General features: G+C 32.8%; 1 protein-coding gene across 2 annotated transcripts in view; it reads right to left on the reverse strand.

The window, feature by feature from the left end:
- LOC142341554 (uncharacterized) overlaps window positions 1-12,000 on the reverse strand; it is a 35,642-nt gene extending 23,642 nt beyond the window's left edge. For both annotated transcript variants that reach the window (XM_075392578.1, XM_075392577.1), the window contains exon 1: window positions 11,371-12,000. The gene's annotated coding sequence lies outside the window, so the exon portion shown is untranslated. The remainder of the gene's footprint in view (window positions 1-11,370) is intronic.
- Between the last annotated feature and the right edge of the window lie 6,914 nt (window positions 12,001-18,914).

Raw genomic sequence — 18,914 nt, forward strand, 5'->3', positions numbered from 1 at the left:
AATTACAACTGAAACTTTGGAGCTATAAAGTTTTCATCCGAACTTAATTTCATCATTTCGTTTTTTTATCAGAATATAATGGTTTTTTATTTAATTCGGGAGAAAACAAGGAGGCTCGCTAATGTGCTTTCGCACCTAAAGTTCCGACCCTGCTCATCCATATTTTTGGTATAAACGTCTACCAAATGAGCAACAGATAGAAAAACACCAAACATTATTTTTCAAAAAAAAATGGGTAACAAAAAATCGCCCCCAACGCAAATAACTCGGTGCAGTAAAAAAACCGCATTAGACTGATGAGATTAGCCATTATCACAAAAGAAAAGCAGGACAAACAACAAAATCAAACATCAATAACAACGAATACTAATTACATCCGAAGCTCATGTCAATTTTTCTTAAAAAAGAAAACTTTTTAACAAGGTCAAAATAGCGTCAGATAAAACTGAACCTAAAAAATTACTTGTAATTCAATAAAAAAGATATGGGACGATTCCATAAAAAAGCTCGGTAGCAATTAGACAAAAAGAATAGAAAACAACAAAGTTAAAAATTTAGCTTATAATTTTAAAAACAATTAAATTCAAAGTAGTGAAAACCATTAAAAAGCAATTGAAAACATCTAACGTTTATATGATTTAATACGTCTCTACAGGAAAACATTAAGAGCTGTCATCATAAAATTTTTTATGTGGTTACAAAAAGAACAACAATTAGAGCCAACAAACAAAAATTCAACTGAAACTTGCAAGAAAACGCTGTCGAAGACTTAAAGCCATATCTTGCCCCTCAAAATATGATAACAAATCAGCCTTACTAGAACGCCAAAAGTTTGATATGCGACGTCTCATTGAAAGGAAAAGGCAACAAGTACAGAAAAAAGTGAAAAAAGTGCAAAATTTAGTAGTTCTTTGTAATTTTTGAAGACAACTATTTTCAAATACATGAAAGCCATTAGCTACAAAAAGAAATAACTAAATAGGTTCCGTTATTTGTCCAAAGCGCTTGAGACTAAAATTATTCAGAGTACGCCTTACGTCTACAAAAGAAGCGTCTTTAATAGACGAAAATCGAAAATTAGTTTTACTTTTTTTGGCTGAAAACCCGTGTCGAAGCCCAAAAATTCATAACGATTTCTTTAAAAAAATAATTTTATGTACACATGCGCCATCTATACCTAAATAACAATACAATAATGTCGTATGTGGCTTGTAATTAACAATACTAGGTAACAAATAGACAAAAAAGAAAAATGCGAAGTTAGAAGATGTTTTTTTAAGCAAATGTTTTCAAAGACATGAAGGCCATCAGTTATCTACTCAAATCAGAATCTATTTTCATTTATTCCTAATTAAAAAGCCAATGAGACCTGTCTTTATCCAGGAAACTGAATGCAACTAAAAAAACAAAGTAAAAACGAGAGTTAAGAACAAATATGAAAAATTTAATTAATTTCTTCGAGAAAGGGGAGTCAAAGCCGTTAATACCATAATCTTTGCCTTTAATGACTTTCATAAGCTCAATTGTCCCTAATGTTAATCACCAAAAATAAAAAATTTGAACTGTCAATAATGTGATAATGTGACAAACGAGATAAATGTGAAAAAAAGGCCAATGCCTAAAAGTCAAAAAAAAAATTGTGAAACTTAGTACTATCAAAGCCAGAAAATCATAATTTAACTCATAAAAGGAATAAAATCTGATTCTGAAGAACGAAGAGGAGGAAGAGGCATTCCTTCTTTGCTGACACTAAGCAACAAGTTGACTAAAATAGGAGAAAAACAGTGCCAACGTCTAATAAGCCAATGATTAATTAAAAATATAAAATTTTTCAACTCAAAACGACCACAATCTTTCGAGTAAAGGAAATAGACACATTAGTTTGGAGTTTATGGAAGCCACTTGGACCTATCGACAGGTATCTTTGAATTGAATAAATCTATTCTTTAATTAAAATAGAAGAGATAGATTTTTTTAAAAAAAAAAAAACTGACAGAATAAATCCGAATTTCTTTTGGATTATAACAGTCCAAGATTGCACCAAAACCATCCGTATCGTTGCTGTTTGTCAATTAAGAACAGTCAATCTTTTCGAATATTATAGATCTAGATAATTTGTTAGTTAAAAGATCAAAAATAAATGCTGCGTTTTCAATAATCATAGAGTAAAAGTAGAAAAAATGGCAAATTTTCAATTCCAGACTACTTTCAACGTATGTAGAAGTAGCCCTAGCTCCCATTGTATTTTAGAAAAAAATTGCGTTAGTTGTTTTTGGATGTGTACCTTCGGTAAATTTAATCAAAGTGGACTAAAGAAACTTATTTCGGGCAATTTTTGATGAAACGGTTGAATTTTGAAAATTAAGCAAAAATTTTAGCCAAAAATATTAAACCAAAATAGTCATAAACACTTTTTTGTCTTTTAAAATAAAATCAACAGTACAATTGTTAACAGTTTTTGCATATTTTAGCAAAATTGCCGAATTTTTATGCAAAATTTCCGGAAAAAGTGAATAAAAATAAGGCAAATTGGTCTAATGTTAACAAAAATTTTGACCACAAGCCATTAGTTACAAATAGAAATATTTAAATAGGTTTCGCTTTTTGTCCAAAGCGCTAGAGATTGAAAATATTCAGAGTACGCCTTACGTCTACAAAAGAAGCGTCATTATTAGACGAAAATCAAAAAATAGTTTTACTTTTTTTGGTTAAAAACCCGTGTCGAAGCCCAAAAATTCGTAACGAATTCTTTAAAAATATAAGTTTATGTACACATGCGCCATCCATACCTAGATAAAAACACAATAATGTCGTATGTGACTTGTAATTAACAATACTAGGTAACAAATAGACAAAAAAGAACAAAAATGCGAAGTTAGAAGGTGTTTCTTTAAGCAAATGTTTTCAAAGTCATGAAGGCCATCAGTTATCTACTCAAATCAGAATCTATTTTCATTTACTCCTAAATAGAAAGCCAATGAGACCTGTCTTTATTCAGGAAACTGAATAAAGACACCAATAATAAAAAATTTGAACTGTCAATAATGTGATAATGTGACAAACGAGAAAAATGTGAAAAAAAGGCCAATGCCTAAAAGTCAAAAAAAAAAATTGTGAAACTTAGTACTATCAAAGCCAGAAAATCATAATTTAACTCATAAAACAGCAAAAGGAATAAAATCTGATTCTGAAGAACGAAGAGGAGGAAGAGGCATTCCTTCTTTGCTGACACTAAGCAACAAGTTGACTAAAATAGGAGAAAAACAGTGCCAAAGTCTAATAAGCCAATGATTAATTAAAAATATAAAATTTTTCAACTCAAAACGACCACAATCTTTCGAGTAAAGGAAATAGACACATTAGTTTGGAGTTTATGGAAGCCACTTGGACCTATCGACAGGTAGCTTTGAATTGAATAAATCTATTCTTTAATTAAAATAGAAGAGATAGATTTTTTTTTATAAAAAAAGGACTGACAGAATAAATCCGAATTTCTTTTGGATTATAACAGTCCAAGACTGCACCAAAACCATCCCTATCGTTGCTGTTTGTCAATTAAGAACAGTCAATCTTTTCGAATATTATAGATCTAGATAATTTGTTAGTTAAAAGATCAAAAATAAATGCTGCGTTTTCAATAATCATAGAGTAAAAGTAGCAAAAAAGGGCAAATTTTCAATTCCAGACTACTTTCAACGTATGTAGAAGTAGCCCTAGCTCCCATTGTATTTTAGAGAAAATTGCGTTAGTTGTTTTTGGATGTGTACCTTCGGTAAATTTAATCAAAGTGGACTAAAGAAACTTATTTCGGCCAATTTTTGATGAAACGGTTGAATTTTGAAAATTAAGCAAAAATTTTAGCCAAAAATATTAAACCAAAATAGTCATAAACACTTTTTTGTCTTTTAAAATAAAATCAACAGTACTATTGTTAACAGTTTTTGCATATTTTAGCAAAATTGCCGAATTTTTAGGCAAAATTTCCGGAAAATGTGAATAAAAATAAGGCAAATTGGTCTAATGTTAACAAAAATTTTGAACACAAGCCATTAGTTACAAAAAGAAATAACTAAATAGGTTTCGCTTTTTGTCCAAAGCGCTAGAGATTGAAAATTATTCAGAGTACGCCTTACGTCTACAAAAGAAGCGTCATTATTAGACGAAAATCAAAAATTAGTTTTACTTTTTTTGGTTAAAAACCCGTGTCGAAGCCCAAAAATTCGTAACGAATTCTTTAAAAATATAAGTTTATGTACACATGCGCCATCCATACCTAGATAAAAAACACAATAATGTCGTATGTGACTTGTAATTAACAATACTAGGTAACAAATAGACAAAAAAGAACAAAAATGCGAAGTTAGAAGGTGTTTTTTTAAGCAAATGTTTTCAAAGTCATGAAGGCCATCAGTTATCTACTCAAATCAGAATCTATTTTCAATTACTCCTAAATAGAAAGCCAATGAGACCTGTCTTTATTCAGGAAACTGAATGCAACTAAAAAGACAAAGTAAAAACGAGAGTTAAGAACAAATATGAAAAATTTAATTAATTTCTTCGATAAAGGGGAGTCAAAGCCGTTAATACCAAAATATATGCCTTTAAGGACTTTCATAAGCTCAATCGCGCCTTATGTTACTCACCAATAATAAAAAATTCGAACTGTCAATAACGTGATAATGTGACAAACGAGAGAAACGTGAAAAAAAAGGGCCAATGCCTAAAAGTCAAAAAAAAATTGTGAAACTTAGTACTATCAAAGCTAGAAACCCATAAATTAACTCATAAAACAGCAAAAGGACTAAAATCTGGTTCTAAGGAGCGAAGAAGAGGAAGAGGCATTCCTTCTTTGCTGACACTAAGCAACAAGTTGACTAAAATAGGAGAAAAACAGGCAAAGTCTAATAAGCCAATGATTAATTAAAAATATAAAATTCTTAAGTCAAAACGACCACAATCTTTCGAGTAAAGAAAATAGACTCATTAGTTTGGAGTTTAAGGAAGACACTTGGACCTATCGACAGGGAGCTTTGATTTGAATAACTCTGTTCTTTAATTAACATAGAAAAGATAGAATTTTTTTTGAAAAAAAAACTGACAGAATAAATCCGAATTTCTTTTGGATTATAACAGTCCAGGATTGGACCAAAAACATCCCTCTCTTTGCTGTTTGTCAATTAAGAACACTCAATTTTTTCGAATATTATAGATCTAGATAATTTGTTAGTTAAAAGATCAAAAATAAATGCTGCGTTTTCAATTATCATAGAGTAAAAGTAGCAAAAAACGGCAAACTTTCAATTCCAGACTACTTTCAAGGTATGTAGAAGTAGCCCTAGCTCCCATTGTATTTTAGGAAAAATTGCGTTAATTGTTTTTGGATGTGTACCTTCGGTAAATTTAATCAAAGTGGACTAAAGAAACTTATTTCGGGCCATTTTTGATGAAAAAGCTGAACTTTGAAAAATTAAGCAAAAATTTTAGCCAGAAATATTAAACCAAAATAGTAAAAAAAAACTGTTTTGTCTTTTAAAATAAAATTAACAGTACTATTGTTAACAGTTTTTGCATATTTTAGCAAAATTGCCAAATTTTTAGGCAAATTATTCGGAAAATGTGAATAAAAATAAGGCAAATTGGTCTAATATTAACACTAAATTTTGACCACAAGCCATTAGTTACAAAAAGAAATAACCAAATAGGTTCCGTTTTTTGTCCAAAGCGCTTGAGAATGAAAATTATTCAGAGTACGCCTCACGTCTACAAAAGAAGCGTCATTAATAGACGAAAATCAAAAATTAGTTTTACTTTTTTTGGTTAATAACCCGTGTCGAAGCCCGAAAATTCGTAACGAATTCTTCCAAAATATAAGTTTATGTACACATGCGCCAGCTATACCTAAATAACAATACAATAATGTCGTATGTGACTTGTAATTAACGATACTAGGTAACAAATAGACAAAAAAGAACAAAAATGCGAAGTTAGATGTTTTTTTAAGCAAATGTTTTCAAAGACATGAAGGCCATCAGTTATCTACTCAAATCAGAATCTATTTTCATTTATTCCTAATTAAAAAGCCAATGAGACCTGTCTTTATCCAGGAAACTGATTGCAACTAAAAAAAACAAAGTAAAAACGAGAGTTAAGAACAAATATGAAAAATTTAATTAATATCTTCGAGAAAGGGGAGTCAAAGCCATTAATACCATAATCTTTGCCTTTAATGACTTTCGTAAGCTCAATTGTGCCTCATGGTAATCACCAATAATAAAAAATTTGAACTGTCAATAACGTGAGAATGTGACAAACGAGAGAAATGTGAAAAAAAGGGCCAATGCCTAAAAGTAAAAAAAAAAACAATTTGTGAAACTTAGTACTATCAAAGCCAGAAAACCATAAATAACTCATAAAACCGCAAAAGGAATAAAATCTGATTCTAAAGAACGAAGAGGAGGAAGAGGCATTCCTTCTTTGCTGACACTAAGCAACAAGTTGACTAAAATAGGAGAAAAACAGAGGCAAAGTCTAATAAGCCAATGATTAATTAAAAATATAAAATTCTTAAGTCAAAACGACCACAATCTTTCGAGTAAAGAAATTAGACTCATTAGTTTGGAGTTTAAGGAAGACACTTGGACCTATCGACAGGGAGCTTTGATTTGAATAACTCTGTTCTTTAATTAACATAGAAAAGATTGAATTTTTTTGAAAAAAAAACTGACAGATTAAATCCGAATTTCTTTTGGATTATAACAGTCCAAGACTGGACCAAAACCATCCCTCTCTTTGCTCTTTGTCAATTAAGAACACACAATTTTATCGAATATTATAGATCTAGATAATTTGTTAGTTAAAAGATCAAAAATAAATGCTGCGTTTTCATTTATCATAGAGTAAAAGTAGCAAAAAACGGCAAACTTTCAATTCCAGACTGCTTTCAACGTATGTAGAAGTAGCCCTAGCTCCCTTTGTATTTTAGGGAAAATTGCGTTAGTTGTTTTTGGATGTGTACCTTTGGTAAATTCAATCAAAGTGGACTAAAGAAACTTATTTCGGGCCATTTTTGATGAAAAGGATTAATTTTGAAAAATTAAGCAAAAAATTTTAGCCAAAAATATTAAACCAAAATAGTCAAAAATACTGTTTTGTCTTTTAAAATAAAATTAACAGTACTATTGTTAATATTTTTTGCATATTTAGCAAAATTGCCAAATTCTTAGGCAAAATATCCGGAAAATGTGAATAAAAATAAGGCAAATTGGTCTAATATTAACAAAAATTTTGACCACAAGCCATTAGTTACAAAAAGAAATAACTAAATAGGTTCCATTTTTTGTCCAAAGCGCTTGAGAATGAAAATTATTCAGAGTACGCCTCACGTCTACAAAAGAAGCGTCATTAATAGACGAAAATCAAAAATTAGTTTTACTTTTTTTGGTTAAAAACCCGTGTCGAAGCCCGAAAATTCGTAACGAAATCTTTCAAAATATAAGTTTATGTGCACATGCGCCATCCATACCTAGATAACAAAACAATAATGTCGTATGTGACTTGTAATTAACAGTACTAGGTAACAAATAGACAAAATAGAACAAAACTGCGAAGTTAGAAGCTGTTTTTTTAAGCAAATGTTTTCAAAGTCATGAAGGCCATCAGTTATCTACTCAAATCAGAATCTATTTTCATTTATTCCTAATTAAAAAGCCAATGAGACCTGTCTTTATCCAGGAAACTGATTGCAACTAAAAAAAAACAAAGTAAAAACGAGAGTTAAGAACAAATATGAAAAATTTAATTAATATCTTCGAGAAAGGGGAGTCAAAGCCATTAATACCATAATCTTTGCCTTTAATGACTTTCGTAAGCTCAATTGTGCCTCATGGTAATCACCAATAATAAAAAATTTGAACTGTCAATAACGTGAGAATGTGACAAACGAGAGAAATGTGAAAAAAAGGGCCAATGCCTAAAAGTCAAAAAAAAAACAATTTGTGAAACTTAGTACTATCAAAGCCAGAAAACCATAAATAACTCATAAAACCGCAAAAGGAATAAAATCTGATTCTAAAGAACGAAGAGGAGGAAGAGGCATTCCTTCTTTGCTGACACTAAGCAACAAGTTGACTAAAATAGGAGAAAAACAGAGGCAAAGTCTAATAAGCCAATGATTAATTAAAAATATAAAATTCTTAAGTCAAAACGACCACAATCTTTCGAGTAAAGAAATTAGACTCATTAGTTTGGAGTTTAAGGAAGACACTTGGACCTATCGACAGGGAGCTTTGATTTGAATAACTCTGTTCTTTAATTAACATAGAAAAGATTGAATTTTTTTGAAAAAAAAACTGACAGATTAAATCCGAATTTCTTTTGGATTATAACAGTCCAAGACTGGACCAAAACCATCCCTCTCTTTGCTCTTTGTCAATTAAGAACACTCAATTTTATCGAATATTATAGATCTAGATAATTTGTTAGTTAAAAGATCAAAAATAAATGCTGCGTTTTCATTTATCATAGAGTAAAAGTAGCAAAAAACGGCAAACTTTCAATTCCAGACTGCTTTCAACGTATGTAGAAGTAGCCCTAGCTCCCTTTGTATTTTAGGGAAAATTGCGTTAGTTGTTTTTGGATGTGTACCTTTGGTAAATTCAATCAAAGTGGACTAAAGAAACTTATTTCGGGCCATTTTTGATGAAAAGGATTAATTTTGAAAAATTAAGCAAAAAATTTTAGCCAAAAATATTAAACCAAAATAGTCAAAAATACTGTTTTGTCTTTTAAAATAAAATTAACAGTACTATTGTTAATATTTTTTGCATATTTAGCAAAATTGCCAAATTCTTAGGCAAAATATCCGGAAAATGTGAATAAAAATAAGGCAAATTGGTCTAATATTAACAAAAATTTTGACCACAAGCCATTAGTTACAAAAAGAAATAACTAAATAGGTTCCGTTTTTTGTCCAAAGCGCTTGAGAATGAAAATTATTCAGAGTACGCCTCACGTCTACAAAAGAAGCGTCATTAATAGACGAAAATCAAAAATTAGTTTTACTTTTTTTGGTTAAAAACCCGTGTCGAAGCCCGAAAATTCGTAACGAAATCTTTCAAAATATAAGTTTATGTGCACATGCGCCATCCATACCTAGATAACAAAACAATAATGTCGTATGTGACTTGTAATTAACAGTACTAGGTAACAAATAGACAAAATAGAACAAAACTGCGAAGTTAGAAGCTGTTTTTTTAAGCAAATGTTTTCAAAGTCATGAAGGCCATCAGTTATCTACCCAAATAAGAATCTATTTTCATTTATTCCTAACTAAAAAGCCAATGAGACCTGTCTTTATCCAGAAAACTGAATGCAACTAAAAAAAAAACAAAGTAAAAACGAGAGTTAAGAACAAATATGAAAAATTTAATTAATTTCTTCGAGAAAGGGGAGTCAAAGCCGTTAATACCAAAATATATGCCTTTAATGACTTTCATAAGCTAAATTGTGCCTCATGTTAATCACCAATAATAAAAAATTTGAACTGTCAATAACGTGAGAATGTGACAAACGAGAGAAATGTGAAAAAAAGGGCCAATGCCTAAAAGTCAAAAAAAAAAATTTGTGAAACTTAGTACTATCAAAGACAGAAACCCATAAATTAACTCACAAAACCACAAATTGACTAAAATCTCATTCTAAAGAACGAAGAGGAGGAAGAGGCATTCCTTCTTTGCTGACACTAAGCAACAAGTTGACTAAAATAGGAGAAAAACAGTGGCAAAGTCTAATAAGCCAATGATTAATTAAAAATATAAAATTTTTAAGTCAAAACGACCACAATCTTTTGAGTAAAGAAAATAGACACATTATTTTGGAGTTTACGGAAGACACTTGGACCTATCGACAGGGAGCTTTGATTTGATGTTCTTTAATTAACATAGAAAAGATAGAATTTTTTTTGAAAAAAAAACTGACAGATTAAATCCGAATTTCTTTTGGATTATAACAGTCCAAGACTGGACCAAAACCATCCCTCTCTTTGCTGTTTGTCAATTAAGAACACTCAATTTTTTCGAATATTATAGATCTAGACAATTTGTTAGTTAAAATATCAAAAATAAATGCTGCATTTTCAATTATCATAGAGTAAAAGTAGCAAAAAACGGCAAACTTTTAATTCCAGACTACTTTCAACGTATGTAGAAGTAGCCCTAGCTCCCTTTGTATTTTAGGGAAAATTGCGTTAGTTGTTTTTGGATGTGTACCTTTGGTAAATTTAATCAAAGTGGACTAAAGAAACTTATTTCGGGCCATTTTTGATGAAAAGGATTAATTTTGAAAAATTAAGCAAAAAAAATTTTAGCCAAAAATATTAAACCAAAATAGTCAAAAATACTTTTTTGTCTTTTAAAATAAAATCAACAATGCTATAGTAACAGTTTTTGCATATTTTAGCAAAATTGCCGAAATTTTAGGCAAAATTTCCGGAAAACGTGAATAAAAATAAGGCAAATTGGTCTAATATTCACAAAAATTTTGACCACGATAACTCGCTCTAAAAAACGAAATTCGAAAAATTCTTTTTATTTCATATTCTACACTGGACGGGCTTTTTAATGATACCACTCACAACTCTGTATGATGAATATGTCGACCGGTCAAAATTGTCTGAACAAAAAAACCAGTTGAGGATATAGTTCCTCCCCCCTCGAGAGGTATCGGAAAAATTAGTACCGAGTGAAATGTGCTGAAGTTTCAGAACTTGATAAAAATGACCGGTTTCTCACAAAATTGCCTCACAAATCCAGTTTTAGGCTGTCGGGTTTTCTTATATTGCTCACAGCTTTGTACGTAAAGTATATTAATATGTCAAAATTTACTCAACTGAAAAAACAATTTAGCATATTACCTGCCGCGCAAGTGAATAGGAAAAATTCCTAAGTTTTTCGAAATAAAATCGATGATTGATTGTTTCACAAATTATACGGACGATCGGAACACAGCACGCAGAGAAAGACGCAGCAATTTCTAAATCAAAACCTCGAAGTGCAAAGCAAAATCAAATTTAGATATTTTCTGGATGGAACATTATCCCGCAAAATGATCAATACAATCAAATTGAGGGTTTTACTAAAGAAAGTTGTTGATCGGCACAATTTCCGAGATAGGAAATACAAAACTCAGAATACCCGGATTGCAATCTTGCAACGCATGACAAAAAATTTTCATTTTTATTGGATAACTTACCCAACTTCCAAAGGTTGCAGGATCTGAAACCCGTCTTCACCCAATTTCTCCTCGGCTGCAAATTTCGTTCATTAGTTCAAACTTTTGCAACTTAAAAGAGTATCAGAACACAAAAGCACTTACCAATCAATGTTGAGCTCCACGATGTGTGCAGCAACGTGAATTGATTCCCTTTGCAACAACTTTTCCAACTGGCGATGGTTTTAGATGCTGCTGAAGCACTCTCGCCTTGTTCTCACTAGTGTAGCGTTGCGTATGCTGTATGTGTGAGAAAAAGAGAAAATAGAAATTGAAATATTGAGCGAGAGAGTGTAGAGCAGAGATAGATAGATAGAAAGAGAGAGTTGGTGGCAAAAATGCGCCGCACAAATGTTGTATCTCCCCGGAGCCGCCAACGGAAAATAGTTGGTGGTGGTGTTGGTGACTAGTAGCTTGTTCGCTCGCTGCCTGCTTGCAATTCTGGTGGTGGCCGCCGTAGTTGTGGTGGTGGTGGTTACGCAAAATAAGCAACAGCAACAACAACAAGCAGGCTTTGTAACATTTAGAGAGAGAGAGAGTGAGCGGTGCTTGCCTTTGTGGCCGCTGTACTGCGTGGTGGTTGCGTTGGTGGTGGTGTAGTAGTGAGAGTGAGAGAGCGAGTTGCGTTGCGTACTCTGCTGCTATTTGTTCAAGCGGTGCACTGCGAATTTGCTCCGCTTGCGGGACTAACAAGCAAGAGAGACAGAGACAGAGAGAGAGAGAAAGAGAGAGATAGAAAAAGCGTCAACCGTATTGACTACAATTTAGACTACTGGAGAAAGAGAGAGGGAGCTAGCACGACTGACTAGAGAGAGCTGAAGTCTTGTGTCCTGCTAGTGCGGGCACCTTTCAGACTTGCGGCGTTGTTACTTGTTCCCCCTTCCCACACACACACACAGGCATAGATACATACATACATGCATTCATACATACATACACCACACATACACTCTCTCTGTCTCCGCTGCGCTCGCAGAGAGCTTGGGAATTAATGGAGGGATCCTGCCCACTTAGGCAGTACACGTGTGCTAATCGAGACGAATCGTAGCCTTCAATAGCCACTATCACTTCTCACTCTCTCAACATTTTCCATACCTTCCCTCTCGCTCGCTTCCTTACAAGCAGCAACTACCGCAACAACAGCAGCACTAGCCGCCGCTATACCCCCTTCCTCCAAAATATCCCCGCGTGTAATTTTGTCCTCCCGGCTTGTTCTTCCGCGCTTTCCAACCCCTCCCCCTCTCTCCCCCAGAAACACCCCCATTTCCGCGGTACCCCCTTTCCCATTAGGCCTTGCTCTTCCTCGGACGACGCGCAGTGAACAATGAAAAATAACAACATTACCACGTGAACACACGCATTTCTATTCCCACCTTTAATTCTAGCTCAAAATTTCACAACAATAAACCAGGCGAGAAGCGACGTAGAGGCGGGATATAAACAGCGAGGTAGCGTGAACATGAAATGAAGGAATCCAGGAGATTTTCTGAGGGGGAGTTAAGAAGAGGGAACGGACGCCAAGGCTACTAAAAAAGGACGTAATGGAAGTGTGCGACGCATTAGCCGCTGAAGCATGAATAAGAACGAGGCGCCACAACATCGGTTGCACTATTTTGGGGATCTTAAACGACCTCAAGCAAAATTAGAACCAGAAACAACACCTAAGTGCATTCAGCACATGCATGATGAATTTTTCACCAGAAAATAATTACAGGACTACGGATATAAACGCATTAATCGTTGCATGCACTCAAGAAACTGGTTGGAAATTAACATTTAAGAATGAAAAATAAATTTCTTCCCATTTGCTAACTGAAGCTTGTCATAAGCTGTTCTTTATTTTACAATTATGTACAGTTTTCTGACAATCACGCGACACTTGTCATGTTATACACAAAAAGTATCTAAAAGCCACAAAATGTGGAAAATAATTGTAATTGTGTAGACCCCGCTAACTGGTTGAAGAGTACTATACGCTCTACTGGGGTTTTTTGAGCTGTCAATTTTGCTTGCTCGATTTTTTATCGGAGAAAAGAGTGTGTTATCATAGGGAACCAAAATTTGATTTTTAAATTCTGTTGATTAAATAAGTTTCATTTGCTGCAGATTTTCAGCACCGATTGCCAAAGACTTCAGCCATATTTGTCGCTGATTCTGCCGCTTTTCCATCTTGAGATTCTTTTTCCGAAAGTCTTTGATAAGGCAAAAAATAGGTTCTTATGTTTTTTCATTACTACTCATTTTCGATGATTCGTCGGTTGCGGTTTTTTCAACGCAGCTTTTTCAAAAATCATCAATTTTGACGCCAATTTTCCTCTTGGCAGTTTGAGATGACGTCACACTGTTTTTTTTTTGCATCATTTTTAGCAAAAAAGAGCATGAATGTTTTTAATGGAAAGCTTATTGCAAATTTGTGTTCTTTTTGAGAACGAAAATGGAAGGATTTGTGGATTTTTGCCCTGAAGTTTCATTTTTTTGCTGTTGCTGATATCTAGGAATGCAATCTCTGCAACTTTCAATACAAAACTAATCAACGCTTGATCATCAAAAGGCAAAATCTCTGATTTTCAAATGTTTTCTGAAATAATAGATGTTTGAAAACATGCAAATTTCGCGTCAAAATACAAATCTTTAGCTTTCCCGGCTGCTATATGTTATTTCGCAAGCAGCTATGTGTTGTTTCAAAAGGTAATAACACAATTCATCTATGCTAGCTTAGGTGTAACTTGAGCTTCCGTTTCCCATTAAACTTAACGAGCTTTAAATTATATAGAATATGAGCAGATTTTCTCTCGCCATTTTGCATCCCCAGACATTTGTGAATTTTTAACGTAAAAGATCTTACAAATTTCTTACAAAAATGTCTTATAAGTACCTATAAGACTATGCGTCGCCTGAATAAGACTTTGTAAGACATTAATCAGGTCTAACACGATTAAAAAAATTCATCAGGTCTGATAAGGTCTTACACGATAAAAGTTCACTTTTGTCAGATCTTACAAGAGAAAAATTCTGCCTTATAGGATCTTACACGGTAAAAATTCTGCCTGACAAAGAATGTTTATCGTGTAAGATCTTATATAAATCTTTAAGATCTTGCAAGATAAACATTCGGAAAGCTATTACTCATCTTTTCGATAACATTTCTATCAGATCTTATACGACAAAAATTCTTTAGCTATGACAAGTTCTTCATATTAAAGACAATTCAGGTTTGCTTTCAAGCAATAGCCAAAAAGCTACAACATGCAACACTTAAGTGCCAGAGCAACAAAGAGAAAATTACCCTATATTGTCTTTTGAGACTTTTAAGATATTGTGAAAAAAGTTATTCGAGTGTTAGGGGCTTTTTCTGGGGCAGTAATTATCAAACTAGGCTCTAAAATTTTCTTCAAAAACCATTTTCTTGAACTGCTAAGTTAAGCCATAGTACCTAGTTAAGATTCAGAATGATACTGCAGTCAAATTAGAGTCAACAAACATGTTTTGTTTCAAAATTGGTTAGTTCGCCGATTATGTTTTACTTTCATAAGAACTTGACTGCGTAATACGGTTATATTGAAAGCATTAAAACATGTCTTATCAGATTTTACACGATAGTAATTTAGCCCTACGTGAACTTTTATCGTGTAAGATCTGATAAGATACTTATCATTTCTTGGAGAATAACATTTCAGCAAAATTGAATAATTATATTATAATATCTGAAAGTATCTTATCAGATCTTACACAATTAGAATTCACTTAGGGCAGAATTTTTATCGTGTAAGACCAGATAAGATCTTACACGATAAAGATTTTTTGATCAACATGTTATCAGATCTTACACGAGAAAAATTCCAGAATCACTGGGGATAGCTTTTTGAAAAGAAATTTTTTGGAAAAAAAGCGTTAACGCTCTCTGAATTGTTGTTGTTTTTTGGAAAGCAAAAAACACTTGTAAATCAAACACTAGTAAAGTCCTATAGTTGCATTGCGGACAAAAATTTTAAATCTTTTTTTACACTGGAGTCAATTTTGTTGGTGTGATAAATTTTTCCAAATAATGTCCTGTGCCATTTCACAATTCAAAGAGCAACAACCCAGTGAATGGAAATGTGATACAGATTAATTTGAAATCTACTGAAACATGTTAAATCTTGACGTGGCACTTGATGTGAAAACATGAATATATGCAGCAAGATCTTTGTATGGGTGTCAAGAAACAAGATGACAATGACATTGATGAATAAAATTTTAAGTGGTCGCAAGCTCGGTATTAAATTAGTACATGCATTAAACAGGATTGCCACCCAGAATTCCCCATTGAGGACACATGGAAAAAATTTAGTCTTAATACATTAATGAAAGGCAAAATGAAACTGATTTGAAACAAAATTATATCGATTCGCAGGAAAGGAAATTTAATGTCTTTGCAGGTACCCCCTGGCATGTAACTTTGTTGTCTCGGTCTCACTAAGATTTTCAGGGTTATGGGGTCTGATCCACTCGACCCACATCTTAACCCACTTCACCATACATGCTAAGAACTTTGACAGCTTTTTAAAAAGTCACATGTTAAGAGGGAAAAAAACATATAGTCAACGAGATGCACTTCCAAAAGAAATGTTGGCCAAGAATGTTGTTTCATGTTGAACAAGAATGTCAAGATCATGCATGTCTTATCAGGGTTTATCAGTTTTCGATTCACGGGCAATGGCTTATTAAATTAATGAAATGTTATCGCTTTTTTCAGTAATCTGGATCCCTCTCTTCGTTTGCTGTAGTTATGTCATTATTTTCACGGGAACATTTTCACTCAGTAAAAAAAACTCGAAACAACAACCACAAAACTTAATTTAGGATTATTGTGACTGGCAGATCTGAAAACTTTCAAAAACTTCAGCAACCTCCTGAAAAAAGACATCCCACATGCGAAATGTTGTTGTGAAACAACAACCATTAAAGCCAATTGATGACCATCAACCTAACAAAATAATCGTGATTAACAAATTTTAAAAAAAATTGCGGTCCTAAGCTTACAGAATAATTGTCCGTAATTCTAAGTAGATTTTTTGGTCTCTGCTCATTTTTTGCAGGAACCATTTTGATTGAAACCAATCAAAACTTGTTGATGTTTAGACACCTCACAAATATAACATTGAAATTACCACAATTGAAAAAAAGGCCATTTTGAAGGCATTTAAAACATAGCAAGAGAATTGAAGGTAACTATTATTTTTCTTCGCAAAAATAGTGAGTATTTTTTTTGCATGACCAATACTTTTATATTCAGAAAACCTCCGAGCGACATCTTGGATAAATATATCTGTCTAACACACAGAACAAGTATTCAGTTCAAATTGAAAAAATTCAAGAACTCAGGTGCATGAAGCACAACAAAGCTTGCAGCTACCAATGTTTTAGAACTGAGTAGAATACACCCAAACTGTGGTTAAGCAAAAATAAATTGAGCTTTCAGACTGCGATACACTAAATTTATTGTTCTGGACTAATTTCTGATGAAATTAGTCCAGAACAATGAAAAAGATGTGCGTTTTCCTCAAATTTTTATGCATGTTTTTACAATTAACGCAACTCGAAGAGGAGTTATGATGATGGATTATTACAAGCGAAAGTTGGGAACAATTGAGCCGGTATATAAATTTGAAGAGCGGGCAAAAAATCTGGAGTGCTCTTTTATGTTGTTTAAAAAGTTGTAGTAGACTGAACAAAAAACACTCAAAATGATTTCGGTTGATAGTGTTTTCAGTATTTTTGTCAAATAAAGACCGCCTGATGGTATTTGTAGGTTTTTCAGACATTTTGCGGATTTTAAAGGTTGTTGAACTGTTGAAATGTTTTATTGCTTTTTTTGTTAAAAAATTGAGCCCTAATGCTTGTAGTCCAATTCTCTTACGGACTATTTCTATTTATTTTATTTATTAAAATTTGCTGGAAACACTATTATTTAAGGAAGTTTTGTCAAGAATTTCTTGGCTATACATTCCTGGAGCTTTATGACTGTTATTTTCTCTACATTGATGCGTATTTCTAGTATGTACTAGTTGTTTAAAAGAGGGAAGATTGAAGAGGCAAGAGTTTTTTAAAAGAGGGCATGATGCTGTCATTTTTCAATTGGTTAAGTTGTTGTAAAACAGGATGTGAACGTCAATGGCGCACCTGCCAAAATTTTGACTTTGTTGTTGCACAAAACTAGGAAGCAGAAAAACGCAAAAGCAGCGATGTTTGCTCGTATCGATTTGCAAAACACAATGAAAAGAGGGCGAAAATTTGCACTAAGAGAACGAACAATTTTGATTACATTCGGCTCTTTCAAGTTGTCCGCTGTTGCAAGTACGGATATTCATTCTTTTAAATGAAATAAAACAAATTCAGCTTATAGTTTACCATTTCTTACGTCTCAAAACGAACCAAACAGAAGCAATTTTTACACAGATATGATCAAATAGAAAAATCGTTTTCATAATTCACATCTAATAGTAGTCCAGCCTTGGGCGCAAGTTCTAGGATGTGAGCTCAAAATGTTTTAAACTTTCCCATTCTACAATCAATCATACACTTAACAAATTCCAACGAGAAAAAAATATCTGAAAATGCAGTATGATTCGAGTTAAAAGATTGCGCAAGTAGTAACAAGAAAAAATGATTCATACATCAAAACTAAAATAAGATGATATCATCCAACTTATCCTTAGCTACCTTTTTGGTCAGTCCATAACAATTTATGCCACCAATTAATGCTGAGAACTACCAAAAATGTAAATTTATATTTTTTCTAAGCATATATTAGATGCAATTTGAATCTAAATTGGATATTTTGCAATTTCAGAAAGTTTTGGTGATTTAAGCATTCTTTTTCAAGGTTCACACATCCTGTGCATCCAGTGGGGAGTTTTGCGAGCGGAGTAAAAGACTGTGATGACTTGATGGTTGCCCTATGTTTACATGCTACCATTTTTTAAATATAGGCTTACATTACATTATTATACTATTACAATATTACCTTATAAAAATCAATTTTTGATTTGTTTTAGTTGATTTGTTATTGTTAGTTCGTTTATTTGTTGCATTCTATTGGCATATCTCTTAAGATTGGCATTGAAGGTTCAGTATGCCAGACGTAAACCAATTTTAAAAAATTTAAATTATTTCACGTCTTTTGCTTTTTTAACGACAGTTTTAGCACAGGTGTTATTAATCATGTGTACAGTCAGTGACTGCACAGACAATGTATTTAAAAACCACTAACGCACAAGTGATGAGACGTCCCATTTTTATGGTGAATTATATGAACAATAATGAATTGTTCTGATTGTTTGTTTCTTCGTTTTTTCCTTTCTCCTCTGCTCGGTATGTATCGTTTTTGGTCTTTAGCCTACCAAGTGCCAAATTAATGGTAGCTGAAAACTAACTGCAATCCATGATCTACTGAGTACAATTGATGTGGAGTGGCAACTTTTGAAAAAATTTCAGGGCAACTTTATAAGAATTTGCTTTGATTAATTAAGAGATCTGTTTTTTAAAAAGTTCGAGGACCTAAATGGCTTATTTATTTTAGTGATTGGTTCCCTGGAGTTTGATTCATGACTTTCTCTTGGTACACTCCAAAAACTTCAGGTTTCACGTTCTCATGCCCTTGTAAACTT

This window comes from Convolutriloba macropyga, chromosome 6 (assembly GCF_964194025.1).
Source record: "Convolutriloba macropyga chromosome 6, txConMacr16.3, whole genome shotgun sequence".
Lineage (NCBI taxonomy): Eukaryota > Metazoa > Xenacoelomorpha > Acoela > Convolutidae > Convolutriloba > Convolutriloba macropyga.